Genomic DNA, 17,672 nt, shown 5'->3' with positions numbered 1-17,672 from the left:
GTTCAGTATTCAATTGCACACACATTATTCATATTCACACAACGTCCTGCACATATATTATCTATATACTTGCTGCACACACATTATAGGATTATCAAAAGAGTAATAAGAGTCATATGATCAAAGAACAAATGAGGCAAATAGTTCAGTTTGCCCCAGTGGCAATTAAAAAAAACCTCTAAATATCAGAAGGCTTAAATACGAAAAAGAAAAAACTGCTTACTATGGCCAAAGATGCATACCTGGGGACAATTATGAAAAAAGCAGAAGAGTAACGAGGATTCTGGGTAACACGTAATACACACCAAAACCATTTCTTAAGATACATAAAGAGGAAAAATGTTTAACACTTTAAGTTTAAACTGGGAAAAGACCAAGTTGCTGAATATAATTTTAAACAGAGATATATAGGATGAGACAATCTAATGTTGAGTCTTTTGATTTTTTTTTCCATTTTCAGAGTTGCAATTTCTGACTCCTTCCAGTGAGGTTGCCAATACCAGCCAATGGTAATAAAGAAAACAAATGAGCACCCAGAAGCTGAAAGAATGAGGAAAGTTATAGTTCAAAGTTAAAATACAAAGTCGCCATTCCGTAACCTGTCCTATAAGATAAAGACAATTCAGATACTTGAATTTAGTCCCCAAAGAAAAGTCACCCTGTTAAATAAAATGCTTCACAGTCCTCCTCTCTCTGAAGCTATTGTCATGAGCTTTCCCACCCCTGTTCCCATTAACACTGGCACACATGTGAAAAATGTAACAGCACTTGAACCTCGCCGTTTCAGTTGCGGGTAATCCAGCAGAGAAGGCTGCAGTGGGAACGCGTGTCTTCTTGCCCAGGAATGCTGGGTTTCACCCGTGGAGTATGAGTGTGCACAGTGTGAAGATGAAGTGGGTTGGAACAGTCAGGCAAACCGGGATGTTTAAGATCTGACTTTGCCTCGTGACCTGAAGGGAAAGTCACATACGTGCTGTGGGTTGCTGGGACCAGAGAGGAAGGAGAATTGCTTTTCTTCTCCCAATTCCTGGACATCTCTTTGCTTTGTTTTGTGGGACAGTAGGTATCACGTGGCCCTGAAGAGCTGCCTCAAAGCCCACATCTAAACTACTATTGCGAGATAGGGATGTGCCGCACTCCCCTGCTCTAGCCATGGTTTCCTCATTGCACCCAGGGATTCAGGATAATGGAACTAGACTTGTAAGAACTTACTACTTTATGATGACATTCAACATTCATACTCTAAAGGAAAGAAAATTTGTTTAAACCACCCAAGCTCAGAGTATAGAAGCAGAAAAACAGGTGTGTGTCTCAGGCCTTGTCTAACCTGCAAAGGCATCATTACGATGGCCTTGCCCAATCTCCTTGAACTTAACCTGTGAATGGAACATTCATTGTCAAACATTGAACCACCCTTTGTCATTTCTTAGTTGGATAGGTGCGTGCTCAGTCGTGTCTGACTCTGTGACCCCATGGACTGTAGCCCTCCAGGCTTGTCTGTCCATGGGATTTCCCAGGCCAGAAGACTGGAACAGGTGGCCATTGCCTTCTCCAGGGGATCTTCGCAACCCAGGGATCAAACTTGTGTCTCTTGCACTGCAGGCGGATTCTTCACCACTGAGCCATCTCTCAATTATTCCTCTTTCAAATCCAGGTTTTTCTTGGGCTTCTAACAACTTTCAAAACTATTTCAGGTAACTCCTAGTTTTCCACCAAGGTTGAAGGGGCTAAAATGAAATTAGTTAATGTTAACACTGGATCCAATACCCAGGGCAGAATAAGCTAAGGTTAGCAGGGCTCTAGTTCCCCGCATGTGACACAAAAGGTGCATTTCACTCCAACAAACTGCCTGTACAAGAGGCTTTCTAACAGAACGAGATAGAAAAGAAGCTTATGATCCGACAAAATGTTCTGAGAAGTATGCTGTTTGACCTCAAATTGAAAAGGACCTTATTTGCAAAGTAGTCTTTCTTAAAGACTGAGTCAGTGTTATTAGTCTTTCCTTTAGTCAACATCTAAATACCAGTTCAAATTGAAATTGACCTCAAATTGAAAAGGACCTTATTTGCAAAGTAGTCTTTCTTAAAGATTGAGTCAGTCTTATTAGTCTTTCCTTTAGTCAACATCTAAATACCAGTTCAAACCAGTATACTGTCAGCCCTCCAAATCTGCAGGCTCCCCATCTGTGGATTTTAGCAACCACTGATGGAAAATATTTGAAAAAACATTTTTTTTCCAGGTAATTCCAAGAAATAAAACTTAAATTTGCCATGGCTGGAAACTATTTATATAGCATTGACATTGCATTAGGTATGACAAGTAATCTAGAGAAAACTTATGTATGAAAAGTGTATGAGAGGGTATGCATAGGTTTATGCAAATACTGCAAAGAGATCCAACCAGTCCATTCTGAAGGAGATCAGCCCTGGGACTTCTTTGGAAGGAATGATGCTAAAGCTCAAACTCCAGTACTTTGGCCACCTCATGCGAAGAGTTGACTCATTGGAAAAGACTCTAATGCTGGGAGGGATTGGGGGCAGGAGGAGAAGGGGACGACAGAGGATGAGATGGCTGGATGGCATCACTGACTCGATGGACGTGAGTCTGAGTGAACTCCGGGAGATGGTGATGGACAGGGAAGCCTGGCGTGCTGCAATTCATGGAGTCGCAAAGAGTCGGACACGACTGAGCGACTGAACTGAACTGAACTGATGCCTTTTTATATAAGGGACTAGAACATTCATGGGTGCTGATATCTGTGGGGAGGGCTGGAACCAATAACTTTTGGATACCAAGAGACTTCGGTAGTAGAGAAACAAATTAAATGAACCATAAGAACATCTCAACCTCAGAATGTGGGACACTCTATACAGCTTCTCATATGGTTTTTCCAATAAATTGATACCATTAAAAAAATATGTGTATACTATTTAGAATGAATAAAAATTTTAAAGATGTAATAACCAGTTTCAACTTGTAGACCATATTTGGCTCCTAATTTACACAAATCAAACATTAAAAGTCACTTGTGATAACCAGGGAAGTTTAAACTAGACTGAGTATTAGATGACATTAGGGAAAGTCTTTATCAGTTATAAATCTATCCTGAAGTATTTACAAGGGAAATGATAGGCTTACAAGTGAAATTTTCTTTAATGTTCTCAAGAAAAAAGTGGGGGAGTAGATTAAACAAGATGGGCAAAATGTTGATCACTGTTGAAGCTGGTGATTGGTAGATGCAGGTCCTTTCTGATCTCTTATGAATGTTTCACAATTTTCATGACAAAAAAGGTTTTAAAAGCCAATGCATTATCACTGATCTAAAAAAGCACTTAAGTATCATTACAACATAATTTAGTGCAGTACAAAATGGAAATAATCTAAATGTTCTATAGGAGAAAAAAAAAAGTTTAATCTATGATAAACCAATCTGATGAAAATTAGGCAGCCATTAAGATGACAATACAGAAGCAAGCAACAAAGAAAATGGTTATGGAATTATTATTTTTAGAATAAGGACTACATCCACATTACAATCACAACTCTTTCAAATATGTGTGAATACAAACAAAGAATAGACAAGTGTAAAAGAAAAACAAAATATCAAGTTGATATGTCATAAAGTGATGAAATGTTTTTCTTTTTGGTGATATAATATTGTTTCTGAAACAAAAAACTGACACTAACAAAGAACAAAAAACCTGATATGGAGCTGCATATGCAGAAGTGTAACCTGAGGCAGAGGAGACAGCGCTGGCTTTGGAGTTAGACAATACGGACAATTATCTGAGAATCAGTTTTCTCATCTCTAAAACTAATATAAAATAACTGCCCTTTACTAAATCCCAGGTGGCGCCAGTGATAATGAATCCGCCTGCCAATGCAGGAGAAACAGGAGATGTGGGTTCAATCCCTGGGTCAGGAAGATCCCCTGGAGAAGGGCATCACAACCCACTCCAGTATTCTTGCCTGGAGAATCCCATGGACAGAGGAGCCTGGCAGGGGTTATAGCCCAGGAGGTTGCAAAGAGGTGGACGTCATGTGAGCATGCATGCGTGCGCACACACACACACACACACACCCCTTTCCTTTAAGGATGCTACAAGGATTAGAGATGTAAGGAAGTATCTACCATAACACCTGGCATGTAGTAAACATGCTGTAAACAATATTTACTACTATTGTTTAGTAAACATTCTGTAAATAATACTTACTACTATTGTCATAATAAAAATATGCCAGAGTTTTTGACATTTGGCGGAGAGGTCTGTAAACAAACAGGAGAAAGGGAGGGGGGCTGAGGATGCATGGCCACAGATTTTCATGGTGGCGTGGCTTTTACACAAAAAATGAAGACAGGGACTTGCCTGGCAGTACAGTGATTAACACTCTGCACTTCCACTACCAGGGGTGTGGCTTCAATCCCTGGTTGGAGAGCCAAGATCCTGCATGCCATGAGGTATGACCAAAAAAATCATTAAAAACAATTTCTTTTAATGAAGGTAAGGCAAAATTCAAGGAGGTTTTAAATTTTTATCTGAAAAAAATAATAATAAAATAAAATTTTATCTGGACCAGTTGGAGGTAAGGGTGAGCTCGAGAGGGGCCAAAGCTTGTCCAAGGGGCTAGTGTAATGAGGCAAAGGAGGCCATGAGAGGTAAAAAAAAGTCTACCCTACAGGAAGAACAGGAGAACCATGTAACACCACATTCAAACTACCCTGCAGCTTCTGGCAAAACTGTAGTTCCAGACGAAGGGGAAGGAAAGGAGGGAATGAAGAAAAAGTACCTAGAGGACCCCAAGTCTGAATAAGGTGCAAGAAATGTTTAACTGCCTCTAGATGGGGCTAGAGAAATGGGACTTCTTGGCACTAACAAGCAATCCCTAACTGTGATTATGATGATAGATTAGTGTTTCAGAGCTTAAATGGCCTGGAATTCTTAGAAAATTGCCTCATCCTATCTCTCCACTCTACAAGATGAGAAAATTACGTCCAGGAAAGAGAAGCCTCGGGAGACAATGGCAAGTCTCTGGCAAAGCCATGGCTAGGACGCTGGCTTATGAGCCTGAGACCAGAGCACTTGCTGTACCTCATCATGCCAGTCTCCAGGATGGTTTGTTGCATAACCTCACCAAGTCAATCTTTTTCCCATATTTATTAAACATACATAGCTTTCCATGTCTTCAACAAACAATAAAATACAAGCACTTATTCTCTTCATTAATATCCTACATGTCAAAAACTTCCTACTAACTTCAGATTATTTTGTTGCATGAAACCAAAGAGAATGTACTGAATGTTTGTTCAGCCAAATTTTCAGCAGCACCTACTAGGTAGCAGGCATATAAGAATGAATGGCACAGACCTTGTCGCCAAGGAGCTGACAATCCAGTGAAGAAGGCAAGCATGCGTGCATAGAAGCATAATCCTGCGGGGACAGGTTGCTATGCTCAATGTGCTGTGGAAACAAGGAAAGCGGAGGTCATTAGACCTGAGAAGGGAGAGAAGGAAGAGAAAACTTCACTGAAGGTGTTGCTGGAGGAGGCCCTGAGCATGAATGAATGAAGTCGAAAGGCAGGGACAAGAGACTTCCCTGGGGATCCAGTAGCTAAGACTCAACTCCAAGTGCAGGGGGCTTGGGTTCGATACCTGGTCGGAGAACTAGATTCCACATGCCTCGACTAAAGATCACACATGCTACAACTAAGACCCGGAGCTGCCAAATAAGTAATTTTTTTAAAAAGGCAAGGACAAAGAAGGTGGCCTGGCACAGTACCTTTATGAAAGGGGATAAGGACCAAAACTGTGAAAATGACCAAAAAATACAGTAAGCGTATACATGAGTCAGAGTTGGGTGGGACTTGTAGTGAGAAAAATCAGTCAGGCAAACTGGCAGCAAAGTCAGGACCAAAGTAAAAGCCAAGCTCTTTTTAAGTTGCAAGGAAATATAAAAGAAAGGGAGAGAGAAGAACGTATTTCTTGTCTCTGAGCCCTAAGTATAATCAGGTAATTCAAAGTGAGTCACGGCCAGCTGAAGTATAAGAAGAATCCAAGAACAGATTTAATTCTGATCTTGGACAGATTTCAGCAGCTGCCACCAAACCTACATCTCAGGGTGTGAGTCCTTGGGTGTGCAGACAGATTTTGGCTTCCTGGCAAAAACTTCTTTATTCTCTTTTTTTCCTGAAATCTGGCCCCTTTTCTTCTGGCTTCCCTCCACCCTCACCTTTACTCTCCCCCTTGAGATCCATTGCGGTATTTAGAATAGAAATTCCAACTGAGAAATATTTGGTCTCTCCTCTGTGGACCTGTATGGCTTTCAGCAAATGATGCTTCAATACAATCCAGTGTTGACAGCCCTCAATAGGCAGACTCTCCTTCTCGAAAGAACAACATCAATGGGCATCAAATTATAGAGACATACGATTATAAGGGGGAACTTTTAATATAGCCTATAATCCAAAGTCTACTCCAAGGAAAATTTTATGAGAGTTGCAAAATACAGTGCAAGCCACACAGGAAGGTGAAGCAAAGGTTCCTGGGGAAATGGACCACTTAGAAGCAAAAAAGAGCAGAAAACCAACACTGCTAAAGGCGTACTTCCTTTGCGCTGGCACCACCACGGGCACTTTACACTTATTATTTAATAACCTATTTTAAAATACACTTATTATAGGAGGAAGGAAACAAAAGACACTTCTTTTCTTGTTTCATTCAATTTTATTCTTTCAAGTATCTCTCAATAGTTTATCACATTTTATCATTTCTACTAAAGATGAATTTGGAGATGATGAGAACAAGGAGGTTTCTAGTACTAGAATCAGACAAAACCTATTTCTTCAAGCCTATGTATGTATATTCTTTGCAAGAGTTCCCCCAGTTTTCAGATGACAGAGCATTTAAGGATACATACTGACATGAACTTTGGCCACCTCATGCGAAGAGTTGACTCATTGGAAAAGACTCTGATGCTGGGAGGGATTGGGGGCAGGAGAAGGGGACGCAGAGGATGAGATGGCTGGGTGGCATCACTGACTCGATGGACGTGAGTCTGAGTGAATTACGGGAGTTGGTGATGGACAGGGAGGCCTGGCGTGCTGCGATTCATGGGGTCGCAAAGAGTCGGACACGACTGAGTGACTGAACTGACTGACTGACTGACATGAACATTAATATTTCTTAAAATACATCGTGGGCAAAAGGATTGCTAAATATTCTGCGGGTTTTGCCTTGTACTAACACATCTTTCTGTTCAAAATGAGTACATTTTCTGAAACCAGCTCCTGAGATGGGAATGAACCTAGAGAGAAGTCAAGAAAGCTTTACGAGGACTTAGCTTTCCTACCTGGCAGACTCTGTCTCGAGATTGCCCAGCAACCCTGACCACAGATTTGCATTCTTCTCTGCTGCATGCTTGTCTGGACCTATTAGACTATTAAAATATTAATAGGGTCTTGGTATCTGTCATTATTAATTTTAGAGAGTAACAAGGACATGCTGAGCCATAGTATTGATAGATTTGTAGAATATGTTAATCGGAACACTCATTACTCAGCTGTTAGCATTTTTTTCAGATGGTTTTTCTCCACTAGTCATTTTTGATATTTAACAATTTGTCATATCCAACTATCCACACTTGTTCCCTAGAAATCTATTTATATATGTATTTTGTAATGTCTTGATAGCAACAATTTATTAAACAATTGTTGTGCCCCATCATAGAAAGAAAGAAAGTCTTCTAAAAAATACCTGGAGAATTTAGCTAAGAAAGAGTAGATTTTGAAATGTGGCATAAAAATAATATGTTTCTGCTCTTGAAATGAGAAAGCTGAAGCATAAAGCTAAATTAGTTCCTAAGAATTAACAAGCATGAAGATCTAATCTTTTCTATTCAATAACTGTTGAAATGTACCAAGCTTAGATTTGGGATGTGCACTTAACAAAGAGAAACTCAAGTGTCTCTCCTGGTCAGAGTAAACAACTCAAATATAATTGAAAAACTAAATAAGAAGTCATTTTTTGTTACCTACAGTACAAATTATCTCCGCAAGTAATGATTCTTCTCCTTTTTTTGTGGGTGAATGCCACCATAACCCTATGTCTCTCCAGTCTTTTTATTCTCCTCAACCTATTTCCACCATCATTTCTAAAAGATTAGTACTTTATCTGCCTCCAAAAGGGATGGTGGTAGCAAAACGTATAAGCCACAGTCTTAGTCAGAAAGACTCATGCTTTATTCTCAATTACATATAGCACAACAACATCAAAACACCCAGGATGGATCCAAGCTCACACCATACTTCAGACAGCTATGTTACTTACTGCAGTAACCTGGCTCTCCAGGACCATGGCTCTGATGAAAGTGTGAGGAGCACAGGTGGAACCAGAGAAGAATTTGCCTGGTTGCAACATCACCATCACTATTTACAAAATACCCCTTAATGTGGCTTCAAGCAGAAACAGAAAGGTTTTCAATTCAGAGGATGAAATAGCCTCAGTTGGGCTTTGTCTAAGGTTGTCTCTATCACACATCAGGTAGTGATATGTCTCTTTTTTGACATGGCCAAACTTATTAAATGACAAGTTAAAAGAACAACAGAATGCTTTGTCTGCTTAAATGCAAAACAAACAACAAACTGTGGAAGGAGGTGTTTTCCATCTTCAATACTGTACAGTTCATGTTTAAACTGACAACCCAAGTCTCTTCTCATGACCCTGAAGAAGCTCACAGTTTTTCAATCGTAAAATGTAAATCTCAGCCCACCTCCCCAAAGCACTGAATAATGAATTATGAGAAGGAAAACATTATATAGACTGGGATGTTCTGAAAATAGGGTGTTAAAATCAACCCATGATTCTCCACAAACTCCTTTTTACTTTCTACTCCTATCATTAGACATCTGAAAACTTAGTTCTTGCTCCATCCTCCACATGCAGAATATAACTGAAAACTCTTGGGTGAGTGAGGCTCCTGAATGGGTTCATTTATCATTCTGAAATCAGTTATCAGTCCATATTACTGCAAGGGTGCAAAGTGTGATGGACAAGGCAAGAGAATGTTGGCACCATAAATATCCTGAAGCTGTGGCTTTCCCATTTCATTCCTGACACGTGCACTTTCTCTTTCACCAAAGTCAAAAGTGGGTGTGGCAGGAATGAGTGAGGGTGGGTACGGGTGTATGTGAAAGAAGGGATGAAGAATACTGTCGTCAAGGGCCCCACTTCATTGACATTTGCTCCATTGAGGACTGAACTACTCACACCCTTCATGCCAGCCTTGTTGGTCACACAATGGCTGTCTTTGTCTCAGCCTTAGTGACTTTGCCCACAGTGATACAATTGGATGATGCTACGATCTGGGGTACACCAGGTTCATGTGGGGATGCCCTAACCCCTAAAGTGCTGGTATTTGGAGATGGGGCCTTTGACAAGTAAACAGGTTTAGATGAAGTCATGAGGGTAGGACCCTCAGAATGGGATTAGTGTCATTATAAAAAGAGACACTGGAAAGCCCACCCTTTCTCTCCCTGTAGGTGTTTAGAGAAGAGGTCGAGTGAGCACATGTGAACATGGCCACGGTCTGCAAGCCAAGAAAGGAGACCTCACCAGAAGCCAACCATGCCAACACCCTTACCAGACTTACAGCCTCTGGAGTTGTAAAAGAGTTCATTTCTGTGTCCATTTTATCACAGCCCAAGCTGACTAAACCAGGTGAAGAGACAGAGACATTTTGGAAAGAGTGATTTCCATAAAAAATGGTTGTTCTAAATGCAACAATGATTTCATCTCTTTTATACTCATATTTTATGAAATTTCATTGAAATAGACATCTCTTGGCCAATGCCCAGGGCTCTCACCCTGAGAACAACAATCAAAAGTGTAAGAACTGAGGAATAAGAGGCTGAATACAGCCCTTCTCAAAGGATGGGGCAGTTGATGCCATTTCCTACATTCAGTGTCTAGTCAAATTGCAGCAGGTATGACCAAATACAGGCTTCCTAGGTGGCGCTAGTGGTAAAGAACCCATGTACCAATGCGAGAGACCTAAGAGATAATGGGTTCAATTCTTGGGGAAGATTCCCTGGAGGAAGGCATGTCAACCCACTTCAGTATATTAGCCTGGAGAATCCCTTGGACAGAGGAGCCTGGCAGTCTACAGTCCATGGGGTTGCATTCAGACACGACTGAAGCAACTTAGCATGCATGCACACATGACCAAAGGCGCTTCCTGATCCTCCCACTAGAGAGCCACCCCTCAGTCTAACTGTAGGCTGAAGAGCCCTCTCTTTACAGCAGTAACTAACACACATTGCAAGTCAACTAAGCCATGTCTGACTCTTTGCAACCCTATGAACTGTAGCATTCCAGGCTCCCTTGTCCTTCACTATCTCCCTATACTTCATTTAAAAAAAAAATTTTTTTTAAAGGAGAAGAAAACTGCTAAATTCTCCTATACCAACTAGGTTTGTTCAGTTTTCTGACTTCTACAAATCTAAAGCTTTCTCTTTGACTCCTTATGGTTCCGTTACATTAAGACTCCTGCAAGGTCAAGAGAGACCTGGGTTCACCACGTCTAGAGCTCGGTTTACTAGCTGCCAAGGGTCACAACTGCAGAAGTTCTCAGAGACAAGTAAGTTTCTAATAAACTTGATTTTCACTTGCTTAAAAAAAAAAACCCGAATAAAATGTCAACACCGTGCCGGCAAGTCCAGAGATGGAAATGAAAGCTCTGCCTATCACCGCAAGCTTTATTTTTTTTTTAATAAAACTGATTTGGATCAATTTGAGATAACTGCTGGGAGATGCCAGGTTTTATTTTAGCTACATCATTTGTTTTTGTTTCTGATCTGGGCACTGAGAGGAACACTGCCAGTGTTTTTCCAGTAGCACAATACAGTTCTAGAAGAGTTAAAATAAGAAACCCTACCTGCTTAATCTGCCAGAAAACACAGGAGAGGAGCAATCAGCCCTGGGAAGAGGTGCTCTGAATGAGGTATGCCTGGCTGCTTTAGGCCATGCTGTCTGTCAGTCTTTCAAAATTCAAGTCATTACCAGATGCTGATCTACTATAATATTGTGATATTTTATCTGATTACACTTACCTGATTGTGCCTTATCTGCTATTTGCCTTCCCATTCTTCCATGTATATTAAATGCAGGTGCTTTTATTATTCTGAGAGCTAGAAAGTGTTGACTGCTCTGAATATAAATGGGGATATTATATCATTAACTTGCTCCAAAAGCAGGGCCATTGACTGTGTAAATCACACGCAAGGCACCTAGTGGAGACACAATAAACCATAATGTATTGAGAAAGAAAGCAACGGAATGGATAAGGAGATAAAAATTTAAGGCATTGTTAAAGAAGGGTAATCTTCGAAATCCTATTTGATTCTTTCAAACTAGCATTTGTTGATAATACCACCTTTACATTAGAAACTTTTTTAACTTTATAAAAAAAGCTTTGGGGGGAGGCAGCATCATATGGAATGCTGTCACTAATAGGATTGCATAGGAACACAATCACTAACCTTCTACGGCTTGTCTAGGTTAGAAGAGTGTTTCAGAAGGGCTAATCTTTCAGTGATGTCTACCCTGCTTTGGCAAATACAGTCTTACCCAACCCGGGTGTACAGCTTAAACAAGACGAATAAATGACCAAATGCGCTCAGCATTTCCAGATGTTGAAAGGTGAATAGTTTAGAATCTGGTTGCAAATTTCAAAGGAAGTAATCAGCAGCGAATTAAGGCAGAACTGTGACCACGTGTGGCTGCCCAACCATCTGGGGTTACATGCTCTGCTTAGTTGCCACTAGGTTGGCCTCACTGAAAGTTAATCCCAGCTATTTAAGTGGAAAGTTTCAGGAAAATCTATTTTCAGAGCAAATATGTGAGAGTTTCAGTGAGCCACTGCCCTCTGTTGGATGGAATATCCAATGGCCTGTTCATTTATCAGAGTGTCAGATGCCTCCACCGTGAAACAGCTGGGAGCCAGGCCTTGTAAAGGAACACGGGCGGCACAGTGCCCGAAGCAGGGTGGCCGGAGTCATCACCTGACTCTCGGGGCTGAATGTGTGAGACAGAAAAGAGCCTGTCGTGAGGCCAGCTGGGAACAGGAGTAAGCTCCTCCGCTGTGTCATCAAGGAGGATGTGCTTTCCTCCCAAATTCCGCGTGAGCCAACAAAGCCTAGAATGTGAGTGCTATTTCTGTCTCTGCCAACCCTCAACCTTCCCCCACACCTCCCCAGCTGTTACTTATAAACGCATGCCTGCATGCAGGCTAAGTCACCTGAGACGTGTCCAACTCTTTGCAACCCTATGGATTGTAACCCACCGGGTTCCTCTTTCCATGGGATTTTCCAGGCAAGAGTACTGGAATGGGTTGTCATGCCCTCCTCCAGGGAATCTTCTCGACCCATGGATCAAACCCTGGATCTGGAGAATATCACTGAGTCTCCTGCAGCTCCTGTATTACAGGCAAATTACTGCTGAGCCACTGGGAAAGCCCTTATAAATACGTAGAACAGTCTGTTTTCTCTTAACTGAACAATAATATGTTTAAAACACCTCTATTATTTTTTACTTTCATATCCGATTTCATTATTTAAAAAATGAGACAGTAACGAAATCATTATAATAATCTTTATAAATAAACAAACTTTTTCAAGCCCCTCCCTAATGGACCACCTACTTCAGCCGTCATTTTTTTCCTTATTATTTTTTATTGGAGTATAATTGCTTTAGAAACTAACACAACATTGTAAAATACCTCTTTAGGTCAAGGTTGCTCTTTAATTAGAGAATTCTCTATTCTTCTTAAATGATAATGCTTGAAAGCAAAGCACAAATATGGAGGACAGTCTGATCTTTTCAATGATCCCATATTTACACATTTTTTCTCTGGAAAGACATTGTAATAGGTTTCTTGTAACATGATGTTGGGGCTGAGGGTGGGCCACCGCAAAATATGCTACAATGGCATATTAATTATTTGAATTGAAGTTGCTTGAGAAGCAGTGAACCCAAGAAGAAAATTCTGAGCCTCTTCTGTCTCCCTGAAAAGCAGAAAATAAATCTCTCATGTGAAAAGTGCACTCCCAGGGACTTCCCTGGTGGCCTGGTGGTTAAGAATCCACCTTCTGAGGCAGGGGACATGGGTTCAATCCCTGCTCGGGGAACTAAGGTCCCATGTGCCACATGGCAACTAAGCCTATGTGCTACAACTAGAGCGCTTGCATGCCGCAATGAAAATCCAGCACAGCCAAAAAAAAAAAGTGCATTTCCTGCATCTGAAAGTAAGACGGCTTTACAGTGGAGACAGAATTACAGCCAAGAAGCCTCCTGTTACTTTTTTTGTTTACTACGCCAAACCCAAACTCTGTTTAGATTCTTTACAAATTACACATGCCAAATCTAAGTTTCTTTATCCTGTAAATTCCTCACTGTTTCTTTGACAGCTCATACAACTCAATATCAAAAAAAAAAAATCAAAAAATGGGGCCTTCGCAGCCTTCGGACAGCTCGCTTCGCGCAGCCCGCCGCCCGCTGCGCCCGGCCCGACCTCGCCCCGGCCTCGGTCCGCTGAACTCGCCCCCTCCCCACCCGCAGACATGTCCGAGGCCAAGAACGCCCCGAGTACGCTTCCTTTTTCGCGGTCATGGGTGCCTCAGCCGCCACGGTCTTCAGCGCCCGGGGCGCCGCCTACGGTACAGCCAAGAGCGGCACGGGCATCGCAGCCATGTCTGTCATGCGGCCAGAGATGATCATGAAGTCCATCATCCCGGTGGTCATGGCGGGGATCATCGCCATCTATGGTCTGGTGGTGGCAGTCCTCATCGCCAACTCCCTGAATGACGGCATCAGTCTCTACAGGAGTTTCCTTCAGCTGGGCGCGGGCCTGAGCGTGGGCCTGAGCGGGCTGGCGGCGGGCTTCGCCATCGGCATTGTCGGGGACGCAGGCGTGCGTGGCACCGCCCAGCAGCCGCGGCTCTTCGTGGGCATGATCCTCATCCTCATCTTCGCCGAGGTGCTCGGCCTCTACGGTCTCATCGTCGCCCTTATCCTCTCCACAAAGTAGCCCTGCGGGCCGCCAGCCACAGAATACAATTGATGTCAAGACCACCCCCTTCTCATTCCACAACGAACAGCCTGACACACGCACGGGGCAGCCGCCCGCCAGTAGTCGGTCTTGTAAATGCGCAGTGTCCCAGTGCCCACTGTCTGTTGCCCCAGCCTCGCCCCTGCCCGCCCCGCCCCGTGCTGTGGACATCTGGGCCCACCAGTCCCCACCCCGGCCCTGACCAGTGAGGACGCCGGCCTCCGGCCGCCCCCGCCCATCTGCCCTAGAGTGCTCTGTGTATAAGGATGAATTAGAGTTGTCATTTTCTCTTCACTGGATGTTTATTTATAAAGATTTGACCTGTTCATATGTCTGTGGAGCAGCTCTCCGTCTCCCAACTCTATAGTAACCTTAGGTAGACTGTTGTTGCGTTGTGTGGTTACCGTTTACCCTGAGACCCGTTGGATGGAACCACCTCTTGCAGCCCTGGTTGCCCCGGGCCGCGAGCCAGTGTGCGGGCCCGTGGGCCCTGGTGCCGCTCCGTGTCCAATAAAGCTCTCAGATGTGACCAGAAAAAAAAAAAGCGGGGGGTGGGAGGGTGGGGGGGAGGGGAACTAAATAGACATTTCTACAAAGAAGACATACAGATGGCCAACAGGCACCTGCAAGGTGCTCAGCATCAGGAATTATTAGAGAAATGCGAATCAAAACCATAATGAAACATCACTTCACACAGGTCAGAACGGCCATCATCAAGTAATAAAGGGAGGGTGTGAAGAAAAGGGAACCCTCCTGTTCTGGTGAAGGGAATGTAAATTGGAGCTGCTACTATGGAAAACAGTACAGAGGTTCCTTAAAAAATTGGAAATAGACTTGTCATGTGATCCAGTGATCCCACTCCTGGGCACTAATTCAAAAAGATACATGCACCTCAATGCTCACAGCAGCACTACACACAATAACCAAGACAGGGAAGCAACCTAAGTGTCCATCAATGAACAGATAAAGAAGATGAGGTATATTTATAAAATGTAATATTACTCAGCCATACAAAAGAATGAAATATTGTCACTGGCAGTGACATGGATAGACCTGGAGAATATCATACCAAGTGAAGTAAATCAGACAGAAAAAGACAAATATTATACAGCATCACTTACATATGGAATATAAAAAGATAATACAAATGAATTTATTTATAAAACAGAATAGACTCACAGACATAGAAAACAAACTTAAAGTTACCAAAAGGGAAAGGGAGTAGGGAAGGATAAATGAGAAGTGTGGATTAAAAGATACACACTGTTGCTGCTGCTAAGTCGCTTCAGTCATGTCCAACTCTGTGCAACCCCATAGATGGCAGCCCACCAGGCTCCCCCGTCCCTGGGATTCTCCAGGCAAGAATACTGGAGTGGGTTGCCATTTCCTCCTCCAATGCATGAAAGTGAAAAGTGAAAGTGAAGTTGCTCAGTTGTGTCTGACTCTTCACAACCCCATGGACTGCAGCCTGCCAGGCTCCTCCATCCCTGGGATTTTCCAGCCAAGAGTACTGGAGTGGGGTGCCATTGTCTTCTCCGAGATACACACTATTATACATAAAAAAGGTAAGCAACAAAGATTCATCATGAAGAACAGGGAAGTATATGCAATATCTTGTAATAACCTATGATAGAAACTAATCTGACAAAATATATGTAACTGAATCACTTTTCTGTGTGCCTGAAACTAACACAACATTATAAATCAACTATATGTCAATTAAAATATATATATATATATATTGTTTCTTTGTTGTCACTTCTTAGGTCTCATTTCTATAAGACCTCTGTGGGCATGAGTTAAAATTTATTCCTCCTATGAATCTGTCTTGTGTCAATTTTATTATTAGTCCAGCCAGAAGAACTCAAGGGGCAGAAGAGCAAATTTCCCTTTCCTTGACATTGAATAAATTTCATTTATTTGTTTATATATAAAAGAAAGTTTAACTGGATATTATTTTAGACAGTTTAGAAAGTCCATTCTTAAAAATTGTGAAAATTAGTGAAAAGGTGAAATAAGTATCCTAAACACAGGAGCTAAAATTATAAAGCTTTTACAAGAGAGTATTGGAGAATATGTTCATGACTCATGAGTCAAGATTTCTTAGTTCATATAAAGCAATAACCATAAAAGAAGACAAAAACAGACTTCATCAAAATTAAAAACTTTTGCTCATCAAAAGACACCATTAAGAAAATGAACAGGCAATCCATAGACTTGGAGGAAACACTGGCAAAACGTATATTTGACAAAGGATTATTATCCAGGGTGTACAAAGAACTGTGGCACTTCAATAGTAGAAGACAACCAATTAAAAATGGGCAAAAGATTTGAAGGATCAAAAGTATATATGCCTGAATGGCCAATAAGCACATGAGAGAAATGCTCAGCATCGCTTGTTATCCAAAAATGCAAATTAAAACCACGAGGAGACAAGACTACACACCCACCAGAGGGGCTATAGTCAAAGAAACGGACCCCAGTCGTCAGTGGAAGTGGGAATGGGGCACCTGAAGCAACGCTGTCCGTGGAAGGGTCACTGACGCAACTGCATGGGAACCAGTTGGCCAGTTTCTTCTAAAACAAAGCGTACGTGCCCACTGTGACCAGCACTTCCACTGAGGTATTTATCCAGTATAAATGAAGATATTGACATGTTCACAAAAAATACTCGTGAAGTTTACAGTGGCTTTACTCATATAGCCAACACCTGGAAAGGCTCACAGAGCCCATCAACAGAAAAACAGATGCTTACATGGTGGTAAGCAACGAAACTAGCAACACGAAGGAACAGATGACTGACACAGGAAAGAATGTGGATGACTCTCATGAATATTACGCACAGTGAAAGAAGTCTTGCACACCAAAGCGTATATACCATATGATCTCATTGACATGATGCCATAACAAAACTAATCGACAGTGGAAAAAACTCAGAGCAGGGGTTACCACTGGGCCTTGGAGGAGAGATTCCCTAAAAATAGGAGTGAGAGAACTTTCTGTGTTCTGTGTCTTGATAGCTTCTATGTGTACATATGTTTGTCAAAATGCAATGAACACACTCTTAAGATGGTGCATTTCATTGTAGATTTTAAATGCTAATATTAATAATATGCCTCTAAAGTATTTAGGGGAAGTATACTGATGTCTTTGATTTACTTTGAAGTAATCACAAATAATAAGATGGGTTAATGCATTGATAACTATGTAATAAAGCAAGACCAGTAATGCTAATAGTAGAATCTAGGAGCTGGATATGTGGGTGTCCCACAGCAAAATTCTTACAATGTTGCTACTTGCTTGAAAATTTTCACATCAAAATGCTAGAAAACATGAAAAAAATAAATATGAACTACAATACACACAACAGTAACTTATTTGGTCATTTATTATGTTTTAAATTATAATTATAGAAAAAGGCTTATTTGTTCAGGTCTTAAGACACATGCTGGCAAAGTAATGCTCAAAATTCTCCAAGCTAGGCTTCTACAGTACGTGAACCATGAACTTCCAGATGTTCAAGCTGGATTTAGAAAAGGCAGAGGAACCAGAGATCAAATTACCAACATCTGT

General features: G+C 41.7%; 1 pseudogene; it reads left to right on the top strand.

The window, feature by feature from the left end:
• Positions 1–13,496: 13,496 nt before the first annotated feature.
• LOC109562834 (V-type proton ATPase 16 kDa proteolipid subunit c-like) lies at positions 13,497–14,425 on the top strand (annotated as a pseudogene).
• The last annotated feature ends 3,247 nt before the right edge of the window (positions 14,426–17,672 follow it).

Source organism: Bos indicus, chromosome 8 (genome assembly GCF_029378745.1).
Source record: "Bos indicus isolate NIAB-ARS_2022 breed Sahiwal x Tharparkar chromosome 8, NIAB-ARS_B.indTharparkar_mat_pri_1.0, whole genome shotgun sequence".
Taxonomy (NCBI): Eukaryota; Metazoa; Chordata; class Mammalia; order Artiodactyla; family Bovidae; genus Bos; species Bos indicus.
This window is presented reverse-complemented; position numbering and strand designations above follow the sequence as displayed.